This window comes from Anabrus simplex, chromosome 6, assembly GCF_040414725.1.
Source record: "Anabrus simplex isolate iqAnaSimp1 chromosome 6, ASM4041472v1, whole genome shotgun sequence".
NCBI lineage: Eukaryota > Metazoa > Arthropoda > Insecta > Orthoptera > Tettigoniidae > Anabrus > Anabrus simplex.
In genome coordinates, this window is record NC_090270.1 from 223,351,165 (window position 1) to 223,374,315 (window position 23,151).

A 23,151-nucleotide genomic window follows, 5' to 3' on the forward strand; every position below is an offset into this window, starting at 1 on the left:
CCTCCTTTTTTGCCATGAACTGTTTGATGATATTGGCTGTGTGTGGGCGATGTTGTCATGGACAAAAAACCATGAACCTTGTTGTGCGTACTGGGGTCGTACCCTGCATAGACGTTCATGAAATGGCTCAAAATTTCAGTGTATCGTGCAGCATTCAACGTTGTTCCCTCAGGTAGAAATTCCTTGTGGATAATGCCTTGACTATCGAAAAAGGTGATGAGCGTCGTTTTGATACGTGACTTTTTGGCTCTGACCTTTTTCCGACGAGGGGATCCCAGAGAACGCCATTCCATGCTTTGCCGTTTCGTTTCAGGGTCATACCTGAAGACACCAGGTTTCATCCTCAGTGACAATACAGTTCAAGAAATTTGGTGTCGCATCCACCGTTTCGACAAAATCCTGTGAAGCCTCTAAACGTGCCTGCTTCTGATCATCAGTCAAGTGATGTGGCACAAGACGAGAACACGTTTTCCTCTTACCTAACTTCTGGGTAACGATCTGTCACACGGATTCACGGTTAATCTGCAGATCATGCGCACAGTTAATCGTCGGATCATTCATGATTAATGTCCTCACCTTCTCAATGTTTTCGTCACTGATGGCGGTCGCCAGTCTTCCGCTACGGGGTTGTCAGAAACACTTTCCTGGCCTCCTCGAAAACGGGCGAACCACTCGTTAACACACTTCATGGACAGTGTTTGATCTTCATAAACACGTACTAGCATCGCATGCGTTTCTTTTGGTGTCTTGCCAAGCTTAAAACAAAACTGTACATTGAGCTTTTGGTCGTTCATGTTCGTGTTCGCCATCCAGAACCAACGCTCTAAACACGCGCTGTGTCAAACAGGTCTTACACGGCACACACGCGATGCTCAGCTGAACAACCTTGGGAACAGGTGGTCAAGACCTGCTGCTACGCAGGTACAGCGTTGTGTCTTGCCAGTGTTGCCCGATCAACCGTTCTGACTTCATTCACTGAACTTTGTTGTCACAGGTTGTATTATTCAATGTACTCCATGCTAGTTAGAAACAAGCCCTACTTGAAAATATTTCATTTTTAGTATGTGAATAAAGTAAATTCAGAATATATTTGTTTGAATATTGTTATGAATAAAACACAGTCTGTTTTATTACTCGAATTTATTTCAGGATGACCCAGTGAATGCATGCTTGCACACTCACTCCTTCTACCTCTCACAGCTGGACTCCAGCTGGGCAGTCTTTACCTGAAGGAGGCTGTAAGCCTGATTGATGGGCCTTTCACTTCCAGTCACCCCACACAGCAGCTGCCTAGAGACAGGTTTGAACACAGGGTTACTCACCGCATAACACATGACTGTTCCTTAGCTCCAGAGACAGTCCAGTAATTCAAACAGTTGAACACAGTGCACAAGATAGCTGCTCTTGTCGCAGACTCTATGACGATTCTCAGTCCGTGCACGCCGTCTTCAATCCAGCTACTCACTCGACACTTTAATGCAACAACAACCACAACTTCTCGTTCAGACCTGGTGGGACACTAGCAACAACCTACACCTCTTGTACCCCTCAACCCAGCCACCGACCCCCAGCACAGAGTCTCGCAGGGACTCTAACACTGACCGACAGTTCGCGGCTAGCCTCCCTTTTTATAGCTCGGGAGATGAGTACCATAATATTTGCAGTGTGGGCAGAGGCAGAATATTCTCATTGCATCTCCCAGAAACTCTCAGGTAAACCAGCTGACAAAAAAAATACATGGAAAGGCCAGCTGGGAGATCCCTGGTTGTCTTGACTCACTAGCCCCTCCCAGGAAGTACTGAAAGGTGGTAACACAAGGCTGGCACATAGCATTGCCCCCCTCTCCTTCAAGAGCTGATTGTTCCAGTCAGTTATACGAGCTGTTCCACAATATAGTGCCCATCGGTCTAGATGCACCACTTTCATCTTGCATATTAACCGCCGTCGGACTCGGTTGTTGATGTCATTTAATCCCCTCAGAATGTGGTGTCTTTCCATGTCGTCCTAGAGCTTGAGAGACAAGCCTCTTTTCCTTACGGAGTTCTCATTATTTCTGATGGTGTCCCCTTGTTGGTCGTGCCATGCTTTCACTCGGTCGCTCTCTTTGCTCATACTCTTCCGGACAGCGACATGTACGTTCTCTGGTCTCCTTGTCAGATCCAGGCAGTACCAATTGGTTGGGGCAGGATAGTCCTCAGGTCGGCTGAATCCTAAATCAGTTACATTAAAAAATTAAGAGTAAAATATTTCCTCCTTTTCAATACAAAATCAAGTAATGTGGGTTACATTAAGCATTTATTGGAACTAGTTTCGACCTATTTTTTAAGGTCATCATCAGCCAAATCGCGAGTTGCACAATGTATCTGGAAGTTCATAGAAATTGTAAAAAAGTTGTGAAAACACAGTGGTTTGACACTATAAATGAAAAGGTCAAAATTGTTGTAAAAGTTTTGGATAATGCATAAAATACATAAATTAATGCACTTGGCTGTTGAAAGAAGAATTCAAAAGGAATAATTTGGGCACTGAAGATTCTTGAGGTTTGTATATACCACTCCTTATGATGTTCTGATAGTTGTGCTGCAATGTGTTGGATGTATTGCAGGTAAAGTCTCATTGGTGATCAAAGTTTCAGATTCTGTTTAAAAATGCATACATCTATGCATGTAGTTGTCGTAGAAGGATAACGAAGATTCTTGAGAATTACGTGTCACACGATACAGAGTTTTAAAGCTGCAAATCATCAACAGTAGTAGTGCTGAAACAATCCATGCACACTCAGTGAACAATGTATAAAGATGGTCAGTAGAAGTCATTCAGAGAGATTAAAGTCTGTAATAAACTGAAGGTGAAAGTAGCGCTTGAAAGTTAAAAAAGTTTAATTTTTTTTAAAATGGTGGAGAAGATTCACAGTTCAGTGCGGAAATAAATGAAATTAATAAAGTTGTAAATAGTAATAAAAGCTAAATTAGTAAAATGGTACTGGAAGAACATATGTGCTATGGACATCTACTGGTGGTATTCTGACTTATTCTGGCCATCCATCTTATTCTGCTCTTCCCCTTCCATTCCCCATTTCTCTCCGAAATTTCCCCCCTCTTTCTTTTTCTTTATCTTGCTTTCCGTCACATAAGTTATCCAATACATAGCAACGCAAAGTGTCACATATTTTCTTTATACAATTTTTCCATTACCATTTTACTAATTTGGCTTTTATTACTATTTACAACTTTATTAATTTCATTTATTTCTGCATTGAACTGTGAATCTTCTCCACCATTAAAAAAAAATTAAAACTTTAACTTTTAAGCACTACTTTTACCTTCAGTTTTTTAAGGATTTTAATCTCTTTGAATGACTTCTATTTACCATCTTTTTACATAGTTCACTGCGTGTGCATGGATTGTTTTCTCAGCACTACTACTGCCGTTGATGATTTGCAGCTTTTAGAACTCTGTATCAAGTGATACGTAATTCTCAAGAATCTTCGTTATCCTTCTACGACAACTGTATGCATTGATATATGCATTTTTAAACATAATCTGAAACTTTGATCACCAATGAGACCTTACCTGCAATACGTCCAACACATCGCAGCGCAACTATCAGAACTTCATAAGGAGTGATATATACAAACCTCAAGAATCTTCAACATCCAAATTATTCTTCTTGAATTTTTCCTTCAACAGCTAAGTGCATTAATGTATGCATTTATGCATTATCCAAAAATTTTACAACAATTTTGACCTTTTCATTTATAGTGTCAAACCACTGTGTTTTCACAACTTTTTTACAATTTCTATGAACTATCAGATACATTGTGCAACTTGCGATTTGGCTGACGATGACCTTAAAAAAAAAAGGTCAAAACTAGTTCCAATAAATGTTTCTTCCTTAATGCAACCCACATTACTTGATTTTGTATTGAAAAGATGGAAATATTTTACTCTTAATTTTTGAATTTAATTGTAATCACAGTTCAATACGGACCATTCAAAGTGAAATTCATCTCTCTTAATGATTCTAAATTCACTGGAAGGTGCAGCTCTCTATCACATGGTGTCTTTCCTGGGGTAGATCCTGTGGCCTTGTGCACTGCAGACTGGTAAGCCAGGGGGACCAGGGAAAGGTGACGATGCCCGTCTCTCTGCGCTTTCTTCCAGGCGTCATGGCTCCAGTTTCCTTTGAACTCCATGGTGATCACTTTGCAGGAAACTTTGTGATCGGCCTCCCTCCTGGAACAGGTCTTCGGGATAGACCGTTGACCTGCGGAACATGCTTTATCTCATGGACATCTACTGGTGGTATTCTGACTTATTCTGGCCATCCATCTTATTCTGCTCTTCTTCAGTCTTTTTTCAGCCATCTTCCAGCATCTTCTGGCCGTCTTCTGTCTTCCTGGTGGTCCTCTAATTTTTTCTGGCTGTCGTCCTTATTCTGGACATCATCTTATGGCCGTTCTGCCATCTTCTGTCTTCTGATGGTCTTCCGGCTTTTGTTAAGAAGGTTGCGCAAGATTTCCCCGGGAGGAACCCATGCTGAGTAGAGCCAGGCAGTTCCCCCCCCCCCGTAAGAATTCCAACATGTGCCTTGCTACTAATCGCTCCATACACTTGCAATGAGAGATGTTTTTGCCATTGGCCTATAATTATCAATGTTATCTCTTCCTCCACTTTTGAAAATTGGTAAGTACTACGTTTGCACACTTCCATTCACTGGGTACTGTTAATTGATAAGTTGAACAAAGCGCACAAGGAGAAGACTAATGTTTCTGCTCAGTGCACTAAAATAATTGCAGGTATGTTGTCCGGGCCGAAAGCAGCATGTGGTTGAGTCTTTCGAAGGCTGTTAATTACTCTGTGAAGTTAAGGTTGGAGAGGGAGGAGGGTAATGGCTGAGTTGTGTTTGGGTACATATTTTTACTTTTCTCTAGCTCATTATAGTTCCCTGTAAATTTCTCACTAAATGCTGTAGCAGTGGCCTTGGGAGAGGTAACTGTTGTCCCGTTAGAGTAGAATGATTTTGGTGCTGAGTTGCCATGTTTTCTATTCGGGAATTTCCACATGTCTTTGCTGTTGTTACTTATCTTGTTTATGTGTTTTTTGTATGCTTTGCGGATGAGTTTCTTGGATGTATTCCTCAAGCATTTATACTTGTCCTACATAAAATCTCTTGTATCCTGTTTCCATTTCCTGTAAAACGTGTTCCTTTTGCGTGTAATTTTTACTTTTTTTGTTTTGTGATCCATGGAGAGTTTATCTTGGTACTGGCTTTCACCTTAGGCACAGATTTGTCTACAGAGAGAAAGAAACTTTCTTGGCATCTAGACCACACCGCATTAATGTCTGCCGTGTTTAAAGATAAAGGGGTGGGTGGATGGTTTCTGAGAAGGTATAATAGTAGTTCCCAGTCTGCTTTTTTTTAGTTATAGACTTTTCTATTACATTTTTTAAGTGGTGGTTTCTTGTATTTTAGGGTAGCTGTAACTGCTAGGTGTTCGGAGAAACCGGAGATGACTTCTGTCTTCAGAACTGAGGGTGATTTGTTAGTAAGGAATAAATCTAGTGTGGAACTAGAGGTTTTCGTTATACGGGTTGGTTCAGTAATTAATTGGTCTGGGAACAGGTCATAAAATGCTGTAAGGAAAGTTTCTGCTAATTGATTGATGGGATTAGGTGGGAGGTAAGGGTGATTGTGTTGCCATTCAACTTCCAAGTTAGTCACCAGTTATGTTGATACCTTTTATATCAGTGATGGATATTTGTATATGGCTTAGACACAGTAGTAATTCCTCATCGATGTCACTGGGGAGTTCGGAGCTCGGTACATGGATACCAAAAGAAACTTGCTTCCAGCGCATGTGAATTCCACCGTTTGTTTCTAGCTGCTGAAGGCGCACAGTTTTAAATTCGAGTTTCATTGCAATAAGTGTCCCTCCACTTGAGGCCCAGGATCGATTTTTCCTAAATACTGTCTATGACTGAGGTATCACTTCTGTGTCATAGATTGACTAATTTAGCCAGGATTCACTAACACACACAATTGATGGAGCTAAAGAGTCAAGAGTGGTCTGGATTGCCTGTTCTTGCTTTGCACGTTTCAGACTACGAGTATTAAATGAAAACACAATAACTGTCCTGTTACCAGCAGTCCAAGATTCTGAATTGCTGAAATTCACTATTTACACACATTGCTTGAAGTATTAAAAAAGATCCCGAGAATTGAGGAAAACTACATTTCCAACATGACCACATCTGTACTCCCGAATTAATTTTCCTCAGTTGCGATCTATTAATTTTTGCACATGTTCTGTGAACTGGTGAGTGACAAGATGTACATGTCACAAATAGCTGATTCACTCAACCTTTAGAATTACACGTTGCACAGGCGGTTGAATGAGATTTCTGAGTTTGGTCCTGGGTTCAATTCCACGTCTCCACTAAGAGCAGCGGAAAGTATCACAAGGTGGAAAAACAATGCGGGTGGTTTGGTGACCTTGTTCCCTGCCAGATGCCCTCTACCCATTCCTGCAGTAGACTGTAGACCTTCATGTTCACACAATGTCCTAGAATTAATTTCACATTTAGATACTACTAACAAGCATTCTTTAATTTAATATATTTCTAAATCCGTACGCAATTGTTGGTATGTCAAGGAGTGCTTCGGTGCTATTTTTATGGATGTTATTACACTTTTTACCAACCAAGCTTGATAGCTGCAGTCACTTAAGTGCGGCAGAATCCAGTAATCGGGAGATAGTGGGTTCGAGCCCCACTGTCGGCAGCCCCGAAGATGGTTTCCCGTGGTTTCCCATTTTCACACCAGGCAAATGCCTGGGCTGTACCTTAATTAAGGCCACAGCCGCTTCCTTCCACTTCCTAGGCCTTTCCTATCTCGTCGTCGCCATAAGACCTATCTGTGTCAGTGCGACGTAAAACAAATAGCAAAAAAATAATTTTTTTACCATTAAAAACACGACACAAACTCGTAGAATTCGTAACACTACGGAGCTGCTTGCCTTAATCTTGAATGTATCCGTAGGACCAGAATCTGTCTTGAATGAATCCGTACTACCAGTTGACGGGATGATTAAATCAGACTCGTAGGCCTACATCCAAATGCTGGAAAGGAGATTTGTTCATGAGCTGCAGAAGCAGTTACCACATGGTGACAGAATTTTTCATCAAGATTTGGTTTCTTGTCACACTTCAAAAGGAAAGTGCAAGTAATTCTTTAGCAAGAACAATATTCGTGTCTTAGAGTGGCCAGGGAACTCTCCTGCATAATCCCATAGAAAACTTGTGGAATATTTGCATAAGGAGACCATATGGTAATGCTAGGCGTTTGAGTTTATAAGAGATGGCAGCAAGAAGAGCTTTACTTTTTTAAATTCCTACTATGCTGTTTTTACTACTACCACTAACCACCACCACCACTACTACTATTACAGTAAAACCTCAGTAAGTTGCTCCTGTTCATTATACCATCCTAGGTAATGAACACTTTTTGGGCAGTCCCTAGACATCTATAGCCATTATAAAATTTCCCATCATGCTTTGCTCCCATTTAAGATGCTGTATTTTTATATTCTAAGGGAAGAAGTGAAAAATGTTACTCTCTTGTCCCAGACAGACAGACAGACCTGAAGAAACTAAACTTTACATGGAGCTAAAGGTTGGGTAGGGTATGTTAACATTCAGACTTCACAATTAGCTTATCTTAATCTTGTCGTGGGCAGTCTGCAGTGTGTATAGAGTACACAGATGGATTAATGAGGAGAGGTCAATTTAGGATTTCTTGGAAACAAATTGTTATATACCAAAGCAGAAACCATTGGCATCCGTTATGGGTTTACCTGGTCTGTTCTAGGATTGCCTTTCAGTTGTGTTCAGTGTATTGAAACTTATCTGCAGTTACGACTGTGAAAAGGAAAGCACTTTCCACATCGGATAAAAGAGAAATTTTGTGAAAGCATGATGAAAACTCTAATCTTAACCAGAAACAGTTTGCTGATTTGTTAGAAATTCTGTCTGGTAAGCATGACATTAAAAAGATTGTAAATCTATCATTGCAATCGCATCATCAGGAGAATGAAATACTGTTTGTGCGTTATGGTGTACTGTATTTTAATAAAATGGTACTTTTGTATATAGTCTCCTTTACACTGAGAAACATTCGGATTATGTAATTTATATTCCTTTGTTTCTCTCTGCTTAATATATGATATTCATGTGTCCCTTGGACATAATCTTGGAGGTTTTACTGCGTTGTGGAAAAATACTTAGCCATACTTATTTGAAAGAATTTATGTTTTCTGCCAATTGGTATTTCCTTTGCTACTTGCATTGTGATGTTGATTTGCCCCTTGACTCCTGTGTTCAAGGTTGTGGAATTGACACTGTTGGTAGGCTGGCTTTTAAGAGTGCTCAAATATAAGAAACACATGTAAGTAGATTTATTAGCTCTTTAAAAGGATTCCTGCACATTAATGATAGCCTGTATGGTAGTTTTTGCTCCCAAGTTAGGCTCATACAGCATAAATAAGAAATAGTCATACCTCCGCAATGTGAATTCTGCACTTAACTGCCATGTGAAAGGTTATTTCCGTTTATTGACTTCCTGGTAATAATATTGGCGTAATAAACCTGTTACCTCATGGGTAGTTTATCGAGCACTGCTAAGGTCAGATAAAACTTATCTACCAGGTATTTCTTGTTCTCTATATTCTACATTCTACATAGGCTTGGTATCATTGTTTTGGTAATAATCAAGAGGCTGATAAGGGGCTGCAAAATACTTGTAATAGAACTGTGAAAGTTGTGTGGTTCCAAGCTTTATTGTGGTCATCATCACATCATCAGTATCTTCTGCCTAGATATTTCAAATTTGCCAAATATATCTGGGACCTTGCAGGTATTGGAAAGAAACAGTGAAGTGTTAAATTAAGTAATATACACAGTGTGATTCAGCTAAGTTGTCCACCTCAAATATATCATAATTCGTTACAGCTATTGAAATTCTGTTTTCAAATTCTTAAATTTTATAGAATTTTGTAGAATGTATATATACCATTAATAATGTACATATTGAGCGAGTTAAAACTATGCATTTGTTAGGAATAACCATTTCTGAACAACTAAAATGGAACGCACAAACAGAGGAAGTGAGATGCAAAGCTGCCAGGGTGCTCGGTTTTATGCACAGAATCCTCCGTGGGTGCAAGTCGAATGCTATACAGACGGCTTACCTGACACTAGTGAGACCTATACTAACGTATGGTCTACCTGCTTGTCACCCTACCACTGCAGCTAACCTTCACAAACTAGAAGGAATCCAACGTCGCGCTGAACGACTAATTAACAAGAACAGCTGCCCATCTTCCCTCCCGTCAATCGCCTCCTTGTGTAAACAAAGCAACATCACCTTCTTACACAAGTCCCTCACAGGGGCCATTCACCTTTCACCATTTCCTTGACTCTCCTTATCTTACAGCTCCGTCCATAGAGGCAAAGGGGTGTGTCTCATACCCCCCTTTGCGCGAACTGAGTCCTACAAACTAGGTTTCTTTGCTCGTTCAGCGCGGCTTTGGAACGATCTACCCGCCAACATTAAATGTAGAAATGTAAATATAGTTAAATGTTATGTTAGGAAGCACATACGGTGAGAAAATGCATGTGAATATGTGGAAGAATGAACGAGGGAGTGAAAGGTTGTATAAATGAGAAATATGTATATATTAGGCTATACTTTGTTACTTTACCTGTAAATAGTGTATATGACTGTTTTACTTTAGGATTTAGGTAATTATTTCAAAGGTCAGGGGGCACTACGTGTAGGGGGCTTGTCCTTTTCCCCTGGCCTTCCATAGGTACTGTAAAGGTTTATGGTAAATAAATAATGAATGAATGAATGAATGAATGAAGGGGCTCATAAAATAATGTCCTGTTCCTTTCGATCACATACATAATTACCGAGAAACCAGTAGCAATTTTGTTGTTTTAAATGGAAATATACAAATTTTATTCAATTGAACAATTATGAATCGAGCGACAAATTCAGTGATGTGCTTATTTTGCAAATTTGATGTACTTTTGGAGATATTAAAGGGTTTCAAATGTGTAGGCTTTAGACAGAAAGAGATGTGCCACTCGCCTTGATGTTGGGCACGTACTTCTCGTGCTTGACTCACGCCTTGTTAATGAACACACATCTCGCCATTATCTTGAGTGGGGGGACTGGAAAAAAAAAACAGTATGATGTAGGCCTGCAGCATTTTGGAGTTACAGAGCTTTTGTTTCAATGGCGTTCATCGGAAAAAGACCATATAACACAGTGAAATTGTAATCATTTAAGTGCTTTATTGTCCTGATGAGTACATAGTACATGAGATGAAATCATCAACTTCAAAATCCAATGAATGACACGGTCATTGAAAAGAACAGATACAAAGTTAACGGACAACATTATTGTTGGGCTCTTTGGTTCTCCTTAAAGCCAACATGTAAGATCAGTATACGTTAGTAACAGGCAGTGGCCGAATTGAAATAGTAAGTACTGTACTCTTTCAGTACTGGTGAACCTGAGAAAATTGAATTAATTTACACATTAAAATTTAAAATGAAACAAAACTCACCCATTTAGTTTCTTGTGAACGTCTCTTTTAATTTTATTCTTACGAGTGTGACTGACCACCAAACATTTTGACTGCACAATACCACCACAGTATGATATGTCGGTATGTGTTCTTCTTAACAAAGCAATAAGCTACGATTATATCCTTGCAGAGGAGGACAATACACCGGACATTACAGCGAGTTGTGCATTGCTTTCTGTCTAATACGTACACATTTGAAACCCTTTAATATCTCCAAAGGTACTCGTCTGATTTGCAAAGTAAGCGCATCACTGGATTTGTCACTCGATTCTTAACTGTTCTATTGGGGGAAATTAGTATAGTCCCATTTAAAAAACAAAGTTGCTACCTTATTTCTCAGTAATTCTGTATGTGATCGAGGGGAATAGGACATTATTTTATGAACCCCTTAATACAATTTAAGAATTTGAAAACAGGATGTCTATATTTTTATTGGATTAGAAGATATGTGAGGTGTACAACTTCGGTGAATCACCCTATGTATATACATACAAAGAGAGAGATAGGAACTAGGAACATGAAAAGGAGCACATAGACCTTGCAAGTTGCCCTTGATACTGATAAAGACTATTTATTCAGTATTGTAGTATTCCCTTGAATTCCTGACTCCATTTACCATGTTACAAATTCAGTTCTTTATCTACGAGTATATCCTTGCGATTTAATCCTGGAACACCACAGTGCAAGCCACCATAAAATATATCATTGCACACCTTACTTGTACCAGTGAAATTTTTAATCATCCATGTAAATTAGATTGGTTTGTCTACATGCGCTACAATGAGTCCTTCCAGTCTGTCGATTGTAAGGGGCATTTTGACGAGACAAACTATATAGGCCAACGTCCTGTAAACTCCAACAAGGTATTCACGTATGTTTTTTCCTAATGCATTGGTAATTTCCTCGTGCAGTATGTGCCTTTTGTTAATGTGCTACATTGACTAATGTGTGTGTGGTTTTTGATAAGTATGGTGTATCGTGAGTGATACTTAAAATAGTTAATTCTGAATTAAGACTGTCAGATAAAATAAGGCAGATACTGGAATATGGTGACAATGAAATCGATGTGGGTGGCGACTGGAAATTAGAATCCAGAATGTAACTGGGGCTTTTGAAGTTGATGTGTTCAGTGTGGCAGACCATTTTGTCACGCTGAACGACTAATTAACAAGAACAGCTGCCCGTCTTCCCTCCCGTCAATCTCCTCCTTATGTAAACAAAGCGACATCACCTTCTTTTGAAGTTGATGTGTTCAGTGTGGCAGACCATTTTGTCACGGTAAGAGAATCATGTTTTGTGTCGAGTGTGAATACCTCTTGTGAAACACGTTGGAACTTTCGCTATCACCACCACCACTAAGAAAACATGTCACAGATACTTATTCCAAGTTATAATTTTATCTGACATTTTTACTGTGAATACTTGTAAGTTTCGACCTACTCAGACAGCAAAATGTTAACTTTCTTGTACATCCACTATTTTCAGAAATTTGTTGCTATTTGTTGTTATGACAAAATTAAGGACGCTAATAATAAAATTGGGTGTTTTACATCCTACTCGTCTTACTGACAATGAAAAATAACAATTTCTTATGAACAGTTTGATTGAATTAATCTAGAGATACAAAAATAACCACAGGTGGATTTTCTTCAAACAAATTTTGAGAAAACTGATGAAGTTAATTCACTTTTGTTTTTGCAGTTCACACTTCGTGATTTCTTATCTTATCCTCAGAAGCACGTATTACCTTGTCATTGCACCAATCTTGCCATCCAGCCTTTCAGGCATGTACCTGATTAGCGTTGCAATGTCCTCTAGGAATTCTCTCTCATTCTTCCAGTAGGGCCTCCTGTAGGTCTGAATAGTGTTGACAGATCCTTCACCCCAGCTAGTTCCATACATGCTAGATAGGATTCCCTTGGATGCTTCGAGCAGCCCAAAACAATAACGTGAATTTCCACTTCATCCAAGAACTTTGGCACATATCTCACAAAATGTGGGTGTATTTTGTCCTGCATTAATGTGAAACTTTCAACAGTAAATGGAGCAAAAGGCACACAATGCTCCAGAAGGATTTCCTGCACATACCAATGTGCTGTAAGGCTCCCTTGCTCCATGAATACCAAATCTGTTCTTACAGCCATGTAGATTCCTGCCCACACCATCAGAAAACGACCTTGAAAAGGAGTCTTTTGGTGAGAATGTACAAGGAAAATACCTTTCCCCAGACCTTCTCCAGACCTTTTCTCTACCATCAGGTGATTGTAGGCCAAATCATGACACATCAGTGAACAGAACTTGCTCCCACTGTTGTACTGTCCGAACATTGAAGGATCAAAAAGCGACGTTGCTATGAACGCTTGGCCGTCACAAGCTAGTTATCCCTTTGGTAACTTTTCTGACACCTCTTGCTGGAAACTCTCCAAGCCAAAAGGATCAATAGGCCGTGCTTTCGCAGTCCCTATGTGTACTGAACATCGGGATCAAGTCAGCTTTTGCTCCATGCGAGGTTTCTGTCCTCGCCGAGCTGGCCTTAGGACTCCTGCGTTATTCTTTGACAGACATACCGCTCCAGTCCAACTCCCCGCCTGGCAGTGTCCTCGAATCGGATCACACGAGGGAGTAATTTGCACGTGCGCAGGGAAGAATCCCAGACGCACGACGACAACACGATGGACGAGGGTCCGCGAGCACGACGCATCCTTAACACGCTTGGCTTGAGAACACCGTGACGCCAGGGCTGAAAGTCAGTGACATATGCACTCCGCCCAACCGAGTAAGTAAAGAAACGATGAAAGTAGTGGTATTTCACCGGCGATGTTGCCATCTCCCACTTATGCTACACCTCTCATCTCTCCTTACAATGCCAGACTAGAGTCAAGCAACAGGGTCTTCTTTACCCGCTAATTCTCCCAAGGCTGTTCCCTTGGCAGTGGTTTGGATAGATAGTAGATAGGGACATTGGGAATCTTGTTAATCCATTCATGTGCGTCACTAATTAGATGACGAGCCATTTGGCTATACCCTATCACCAGTCACCCACCAGTGAAACTTCCCTCATTTTCCACTCAGGATGAGGTGCCCTAGCGTGAGTATAGAACAGACGTGAGGTCCACTCACATTTCGCCGCACGTCTAGTAGAACTAACGAGTCCGCCTGTCCTAGTGGCCAGCATCTCACAACCAAGGCAGGAGTAGAGGATTATCTTGGGAGAATTAGGCAAGTGGGTTCCTTACGGAAAATGGGGTTTAGCTATTCCACTCCGAGGGAGGTGTGGAGAGAAGAGTGGAACATTGCCCAGGGAAATCGCCCCCACGGTCACCCGCTGCCTGTAAGGTGTAAAAGGCTTGGAACTATTGCAGAAGTTGGAAATTGTGATCATGGTGAAAACAATTCAACAGGTCACTTAGATAGGTTAAACCATTACCACAGCAAAGGCAAATGGCAATTTCACGATCATATATAAAAACCCCTTCGCCTCTTTATGGTGCAAGAAATGACGGCTGGGCTGACTTGCAGGGAACGGGGCCCGGGTATAATGGGGGAGAATAAAACCGGTCGTAGTCTATGAACCCGTGATACATCTCTATGGAGGATCTTAAAGCCATTAGAGATATGGCCCTCAGAGTGCCGATCTGGTCAATTCCTAGGCGCTTGAGGGCCTTTAGGGTTGCCTTCGGCATGGCCCCTCGTGTGCCAACCACAATTGGCAACACGTCTCCACTAGCTACTTTAAACAAAGCTCGGAGTTGAGGCTGTAGTCTGCGATATTTGCCCACTTTCTATTCCCTAGCACGACGGAGGTAGTTTCCATCCTCGTGGTGGACTGTAACATCGACTACGAAGACCCCTTCCCGAATCTTCACGACCAACTCGGGTTGAAGACACACACCATTGTCCAGGGAGAGTCGCGTTTTTTTTTTTTTGAAACTTCTACTGCCTCATCCCTCACTACCTGGGATTCAATGAGATCCCTGATCTCATCATGGCGGTGGATTCACACGGGTCGAGTGCTAGTGCACTCCTCGAGAATGTGGGCCAAGGTCTCCTTCCTGAGCCTACATTGGCGGCATCGCAGATCCTCCTGTGGACGAGCTTGGTTCAGGCTGCCTTTATCACCTGCAATATTCTTCCGTGACTGCAGGGCAGTAATAAATCTAGTTGGTTTTAATAAGGTAGGGTCCTTGGGGAAGGAAGTATCTATCTTATTGCCGGTGAGGGACGGCACAGCCCTGCCCTGAGCCTCAAGCTCCTTCCACATACGAAGCTCTGTCTTCACAGCACGGGATTTGAATTGCCGCACATCCTGTTATGTGTAGGGAAATGGAAGACACACATAATGCACAAGCCTATGGAGATTCGCAGTAGTACTTTTGCATCCTGACAGAGCTACTACAACAGGGTCCGTAGAGTTCTGAAAACGGAGCCTCATTGAAAGTGCCACTCTGGGTATAAGATTTTGCGAGAGATCCCTGGTATAGCTATTACCAGCTGATGAAGGAATTCGGGGGCTACATAAGTCTGCAACAAGTGCAGTTTCTGGTGCGGCTTAAGGGCGAGGCATTCGACCCTCTCCGTAATAGCATGGATATTGATCCTGAGTGTGCTCAGGTCAATGCCGGACCAGATGGAGTACCTTACCCCCAGGTAAGTAAAGCCATCATCCGCTGTGGCAACACGGATGCGTTCTGCTTGCTTTTCCATGCCTTAGTCTTCTAGATACCAGGAGTCTCTTGTTCTAATAATCTGGTATGCCCATGACTTATGAGTCGATAAGGACATACCTCGATCGCCCAAAAAATGCATGACTTCATCTAGAAGATTTTGTGCCTTCAGGGGGTCCGATGCCACATGAACAAGGTCATCGGCGAAGGCCAGGCAAAAAACATTTTGCCCTCCCAAAAGTGGGATTCCCAGCATGGTCTCCAACCGTTCAAGAAGAGGTTCCATAATTAGATTGAAAAGCAGAGGGGACAGGGGGTCCCCTGCTTAAAGCCTTGTTGGAGATTAATCATGATGTCGCTCGCAGGATGGGGTATTGTTGTGCGAACATCACGATAACTTGCTTCGACCAACGCGACCAGGGGTTCTGGGACCCCTTTTCGTCGAAGTGCACGTCCAGTGGCCGCATGTGGAACTCTATCAAAAGCTTTAGAAATATCCAGTACTGAAGATTTGGACATTGATGAAGCACGCCGCCTCCGCCACAAAACCCTTCTGCCTAGGGTTAAACTTGACCACGCTCCTCAGCCTTTGATCAACAATCCCCCAGAAGAGCCTACTGAGGAGGGAACTGATTGTGATAGGCTGATAGTCAGATACATTGTTAGGGTCTTTGCCCTCTTTGAGGATAAACGTGGTACGATTTTCCCTCCAAGCGGTCGGCAGATAACCAGAGGCCAGCACTAAATTATACAACCCGGTAATGAGCCATACCTGTGATTTGCCAGACAAGGCCGCTTTAGTTATCTCAGAGGCATTTACTAACGTCCGCCACCACAATGGGAGGAGATGAGTCGAGCCCCATGGGTGGCCCATCATCAGGGTCATTTAGCCCGGTCGGTACACTGGTTCCCCATGGGAGATGGCAACGTCGTTGGTGAAATACCATTACTTTTATCGTTTCTTTACTTACTCGGTTGGGCAGATCGTGTGCGTCACCGGCTTTCAGCCGTGGCGTCACGGTGTTCTCGAGCCAAGCGTGTTAAGGATGAGTCGTGCTTGCGGACCCTTGTCCGTCGTGCGTCTGGGATTCTTCCCTGTGCACGCGCGTGCGGTGGCGTGACCGCGGCCTCGAAATTACTCCCTCGTGTGATCCGATTCAAGGACACTGCCAGGCGGGGAGAGTCATAGTTACTCCTGCCGTTTACCCGCGCTTGCTTGAATTTCTTCACGTTGACAGAGCACTGGGCAGAAATCACATTGCGTCAACACCCGCTTGGGCGATCGCAATGCTTTGATTTAATTAGACAGTCGGATTTCTCTAGTCTGTGCCAGTTCTGAGCCGACCGTTGAATGGCGGCCGAAGGGGATCTGCGTGCCTGCAGCTGCAACCTTTGAGAGGAGACTGCGACGCCACAAGGCAGACTGTGGCCTCGCAGCAAGGAAGATCCGTGGGAGGCCAAGGCATGGGACCGAGCTCGGATCCAGAGTTGAAGTGATGACGGATGCCGACACCCGCGCTGTCAGCTCGCCCAGGCCCGGCACATTAGCACAGACCCACTTCCCTACCAAGCCCGACGCCCTGATCCTCAGAGCTAATCCTTATCCCAAAGTTACGGATCCAATTTGTCAACTTCCCTTACCTACATTAGTCTATCGACTAGAGGCTGTTCACCTTGGAGACCTGCTGTGGATATGGGTACGAGCTGGCTCGACACCTCTCCCGAATTTTCAAGTTCCGAAGTGAAGATCGGGACATCGCCGCAACTGCAGTGCTCTTCGCATTCCGTACTCCCTGCTAGAGGATTCCAAGGAAGTAAAACGCTCATACAGAAAAGAAAACTCTTCTCCGATCTCCTAACGGCGTCTCCGGGTCCTTTTGGGTTACCCCGACAAGCTACTCATTCGAGGGGCCCGACTTGTTACAGTTCCACTGCCGGGTTCCGGAATAGGAACTGGATTCCCTTTTGCCCCATGGGGTCCTAACACTGCAGTCTTGGACCCCATTGACATCGGATTTCTCCTGGGGCTTAGGATTGACTGACTCTTGTGCAACAGCTGTTCACACGCAACCCTTCTCCATATCAGTCCTCAAGGGCCTCGCTGGAGTATTCGCTACTACCACCAAGATCTGCACCGACGGCGGCTCCAGGCAGGCTCACACCTAAACCATTTTGTGCTCACCGCCGCGACCCTCCTACTCGTCAAGGCTTCACTGGGCGGGCTGCCGAAGCGAAACCTCGCACTCCTCATTGCCGAGCTGACGGCAGACTATAGGCAAGACGCTTCAGCGCCATCCATTTTCAGGACTAGTTGCTTCAGCAGGTGAGTTGTTACACACTCCTTAGCGGATTCCGACTTCCATGGCCACCGTCCTGCTGTCTTAAGCAACCAACGCCTTTCATGGTTTCCCATGAGCATCTATTCAGGCGCCTTCACTCTGCGTTTGGTTCATCCCACAGCGCCAGTTCTGTTTACCAAAAGTGGCCCACTTGGCACTCCGATCCAAGAAATAAATCTCTCGCGGCTTAAAAAATGTTTTGAGCAAGCTGGAGATCTCACCCGTTTAAAGTTTAAGATTAGGTTGAGGTCGTTTCGGCTGGATGAAACTCGTTCGAGCACCAGCTGTTCTGAGGGAAACTTCGGAGGGAACCGGCTACTAGATGGTGCGATTAGTCTTTTGCCCCTATACCCAGCTCTGATGATCAATTTGCTCGTCAGATTTAAAGATAAAACTTTCATTGTTCCGTATTGAAAAGTATCACAGTTAAAATTGAAATAATAAATAAAGAGGTTCAACCTATTCAATACAAAAGAATAAGAAATGCAGTGATTACATTCTTATTTAATAAGAAGTAGAGGTGGTACCGGTTTCAACACTAGTCCAGGTCATCCTCAGCCGATTAAAACATGAAAAACAATGCATACGAAAAAGAAAAAAGATCAAGTTCACTCCGAATCAGTAGAAGAGGCGATATAAAAATGACGGGTAGACACTGTAAAATTCAGAAGTAGTAAAATGTAAGTCACTTAAAAGAAACGGTGCGTAATTTTCTGAACGGCAGTATGGCACACGCAGTGTTAGGCAAAGTCTTATAATGTTTATGAAAAGCGAAGAACGGTTAAATGAGCTAGTTTGTATACACTTTCAAGCACAAAGTCATAACACACTCGAACATACATGAAGATCCATAATCGTGCTGATGCTGAAGATGAGTAGATCAATTGAAGTAACTTGCCAGCTCCCGGTGATCAGCACGATATATTCAACATCAGGCACTGTGGTTTCAAACGCCAACGTAAAACGAAGAATAGCTTAATGATCCAGTATTTGCTTCGGTTGCGGGAATGCAAGTAATATAATTCAATGTAATTGAATAAGTAATTGTGATCCTGTAGAATTTTTGGAACAGTTGACGTGAAAAAAACAATTGTGAAGAGAAAAAAATACAGTAAAAAGCGCAATACCAGAAACAAATGAAAACTGATATGCACAGTACGCTATTTTTTAAAATGTAAAAAATTCAGGTCGTGATTGAAGTAGTCGAAGTCGGCGCAAGGCAAGAGTTAAATTTGAATGAGAAGAACCGAAATGAAGGTGGCATTTTTCTTTTTTATTGAAAAGAAAAGATAGGATAAATTATAGAGGAAGAGGTATAGTGGAATAAGATAAGAATAAAAGAGATTGAAGTTAAACGGTGTTGAGGAAGGATAAGATAGGGAGATGAAGGAGGGGTAGTTTAGGGTGGGTTATTGGAGGTAGAAAATGTGGGTAGGAACTTTGTAAGGCATGGAAAATAGAATTGGTGTTTTTAGAATTTTTGAGAAGAAGAATCAGGAAGTCGAAAAGGATGTCGGGTTTTTCAGAAATGTCGTTTAAATTGAAATTAGGGTTGAAGTATTGGTCAAGGTGAATAAAGCAATTTTCTTTTTTAGACATAGGGGTGTTGAAGGCACGAAAAATTAAGCTGTTATAAGTAGCACGTTTATGTGCTTGAGGGTGCGAAGAATCTTGTCCTATTGTGGTTGCTGTTTGGGTTGGTTTTCTGAATATTTGGTAAGATAAAGAAGAAGGATGTCTGGTGATAGTTAAGTCTAGAAAATTAAGAGTTTGGTTGTGTTCTGATTCGAGGGTGAATTTAATGTTAGTCTATGTTGTTGAGATGAAGAAGAGTAAGAGGCTGCGTTGGTTGATTCTTCATTTAAAATTACTAATTAATAATGAATTGAACACCATCCGTAACATAGCTAAATTCAATGGCTTTAACAACTCCTTCATAAACCGTATCATCAACAAATTCAAACACCGTCCTAAAACCACGTTATCTAAAGACACAACATAACCAACTGCATTTTTCACTTTCACTCAAGATGCTTATAAAATAACTAATGTTTTTAAAAAACACAACATGAAAATTTCTTTTAGAACTAACAATAGAACTTTTGATATTTTACACAACTCTAAATCACTAAATAAATCTAATTCTTTTTCTAAATCTAGAGTATACAGATTCAAAAGTTACAACTGCAGCTTCTCCTACATCGGACAAACTGGCCGCAACTTCAATATCAGATACTCCGATCATATCAACGCCATTAAATACAACAGATTCTCCGCCATAGGACAACACATACAAGGCACCAAGCATAATTTCACCAATATTGAAAAATGGAATTGCTAGGCGGGCATTAATTCCATTGTGGAGTTTTATCTCCCGTATGCAGTTATCAGACTGTGCCACATAAGAGGCTTCTGATAAGTTCACCTGCATACACCCCAGCATCAGTGGGTAGGGTCTGACACATCCCACTCTGACGAGTCTAGTGTCAGACCTAAGACGAAATGCTGGTTAATAGAGCAAACGCCTGAAAAGCCAACATCTAATTTTTGATCTGAATATTGAAAAAGACATGAAAATACTTAAAATCATTAACAAAAATTGCTTTATTCACCTTGACCAATACTTCAACCCTAATTTCAATTTAAACAACATTTCTGAAAAACCTAATATCCTTTTCGACTTCCTGATTCTTCTTCTCAAAAATTCTAAATTTCAAAACACCAATTCTATTTTCCATGCCTTACAAAGTTCCTACACACATTTTCTACCTCCAATAACCCACCCTAAACTACCCCTCCTTCATCTCCCTATCTTATCCTTCCTCAACACCGTTTAACTTCAATCTCTTTTATTCTTATCTTATTCCACTATACCTCTTCCTCTATAATTTATCCTATCTTTTCTTTTCAATAAAAAAGAAAAATGCCACCTTCATTTCGGTTCTTCTCATTCAAATTTAACTCTTGCCTTGCGCCGACTTCGACTACTTCAATCACGACCTGAATTTTTTACATTTTAAAAAATAGCGTACTGTGCATATAAGTTTTCATTTGTTTCCGGTATTGCGCTTTTTACTATATTTTTTTCTCTTCACAATTGTTTTTTTCACGTCAACTGTTCCAAAAATTCTACAGGATCACAATTACTTATTCAATTACATTGAATTATATTACTTGCATTCCCGCAACCGAAGCAAATACTGGATCATTAAGCTATTCTTCGTTTTACGTTGGCGTTTGAAACCACAGTGCCTGATGTTGAATATATCGCGCTGATCACCGGGAGCTGGCAAGTTACTTCAATTGATCTACTCATCATCAGCATCAGCACGATTATGGATCTTCATATATGTTCGAGTGTGTTATGACTTTGTGCCTGAAAGTGTATACAAACTAGCTCATTTAACCGTTCTTCGCTTTTCATAAACATTATAAGACTTTGCCTAACACTGCGTGTGCCATACTGCCGTTCAGAAAATTACTCACTGTTTCTTTTAAGTGACTTACATTTTACTTCTTCTGAATTTTACAGTGTCTACCCCTGTCATTTTTATATCGCCTCTTCTACTGATTCGGAGTGAACTTGATCTTTTATTTTCTTTTTCGTATGCATTGTTTTTCATGTTTTAATCGGCTAGTGTCGAAACCGGTACCACTTCTACTTCTTATTAAATAAGAATGTAATCACTGCATTTCTTATTCTTTTGTATTGAATAGGTTGAACCTCTTTATTTATTATTTCAATTTTAACTGTTGCACGTCAGAATCGCTACCCACCTCCATCATGATTTCCCCTGACTTCATCCTGGCCAGGCATATTTCACCATTTTTCGGGTCCCAACGTGTTCGCTGTGGGTGCGCCTCAACTCTCAATGAGAACGAGATGCCCTGGGAATGTGGAGCCGCACAGCTGCGCGGCCCATCTTCCCTCGGTCTGCACGAGGCGGGACCTTCATTTTCATTGCGCCTTTAGGTTTAGAGTCAACCTAATGACTCGCGCCTTTTAGACTCCTTGGTCCATGTTTCAAGACGGGTCGTGAAATTACCCAAAGCTTTTGCGCCGCTGACAGGAGTCTACAAGATTCTTCTGTCTGAGGCATCCCCAAACCAACAGCTGAGTTGGGCCGGAGGTCCGTCGTCCATGCCGCGCGCCCTCGCTTGTCGGGCCGGGCGCCTGCCCCGAAGGGCGGTGAATGAACTCCGCGCAGACATACCGTTGAGCCGTCGGCTGGAACACCGGGGGTGTTTCCGACGAACACGCCTTGCGACATGGACGAACAGGCTACACACCCAGGCTTTAGACCGGCATCTAATGCGTCACGATGTCCAACGAGGAGAGGAGTGCGGCCCACTGACCTAGCCACCACTACCCTGCCAAGTAGAAACCCGTTACCACCCTGACGCTGGATTGCTCCATGCAGAGGGACGGGCACATCCGGCCAAAGCAGGGGGGAGAGGTGCGGATAAGGCTTGAATCTCCCCGGTTGAGGTATTTTCGGGTTTCTCTCGTTTACCCCCGAACGGTTTCACGTACTCTTGAACTCTCTCTTCAAAGTTCTTTTCAACTTTCCCTCATGGTACACGTTTGCTATCGGTCTCGTGGTCATATTTAGCTTTAGGTGGAGTTTACCACCCACTTAGGGCTGCACTACCGAGCAACCTGACTCTAAGGAGAGAGTAAGAGGCGACTAAAAGGGGCCCCAGGGGCTCTGAACTGTGGAGCGTGGGTTGGCGACCACGGGGCCCTCAGCTGAGTCCTGGCATTGCTTCCACTTACTTGTGCCAGGCTCCTCACTTTCATCTATCCTATCTGACCTTCCTTGGTCAACTCTTGATCTTTTCCGACCCCGACGCTATTAGGTTTGCGAGGGCTAGGGAGTCTTTAATTTCACGCCCTTCGTGGCCCTTGTCTTCCTTTGACCGATATCTTCATTTTTCGAAGTGTCGGATCCCTTCAATTTTTTCCTTCTGATTAGTGTTAATAGAGGATGGTTGCCTAGTTGTACTAGATCCTCCTGAAAGCCGCAGCGGTCTCTACGGGCCTGGCACCCTCTGCGGAGCGTGGTTCCATTTAAGGACTTAAACTCGCCGCAGGTTCCCGGGATACGTGGACCTTCTCAAACACCACATTTCTCAGCGGGATGAACCTGCGAGATTCGGTGCTGGGCTCTTCTCTGTTCGCTCACCACTACCAAGGGAATCCTTGTTAGTTTCTTTTCCTCCGCTTAATAATATGTTTCAATTCAGCGGGTAGTCTTGCCTGCTCTGAGGTCGTGTTTGGTTTGTGCGTATTGCACTAAATGTTCGGTCGCTGCATACACAGCACACACTTTCGAGATTGGTTGCTGGACAAGGGCGGCGAACCGGCACCAGCAGACACAAAGACACTGCGCGGACCAACCCTCCCGTCTCACACACTCTCAGTGGTAGAGTCGACTGGACCAGCTCCGCCGAGGTGAAGCTCTTTACAGGAGACAGGGCGGCGGCCGTGGCC

At 42.6% G+C, this 23,151-nt stretch overlaps 1 protein-coding gene across 1 annotated transcript in view; it reads left to right on the top strand.

Annotated features, from left to right (window-relative positions):
* Window positions 1-23,151, top strand: part of Wdr33 (WD repeat domain 33) — a 239,767-nt gene that overhangs the window by 6,480 nt on the left and 210,136 nt on the right. The window lies entirely within an intron of this gene.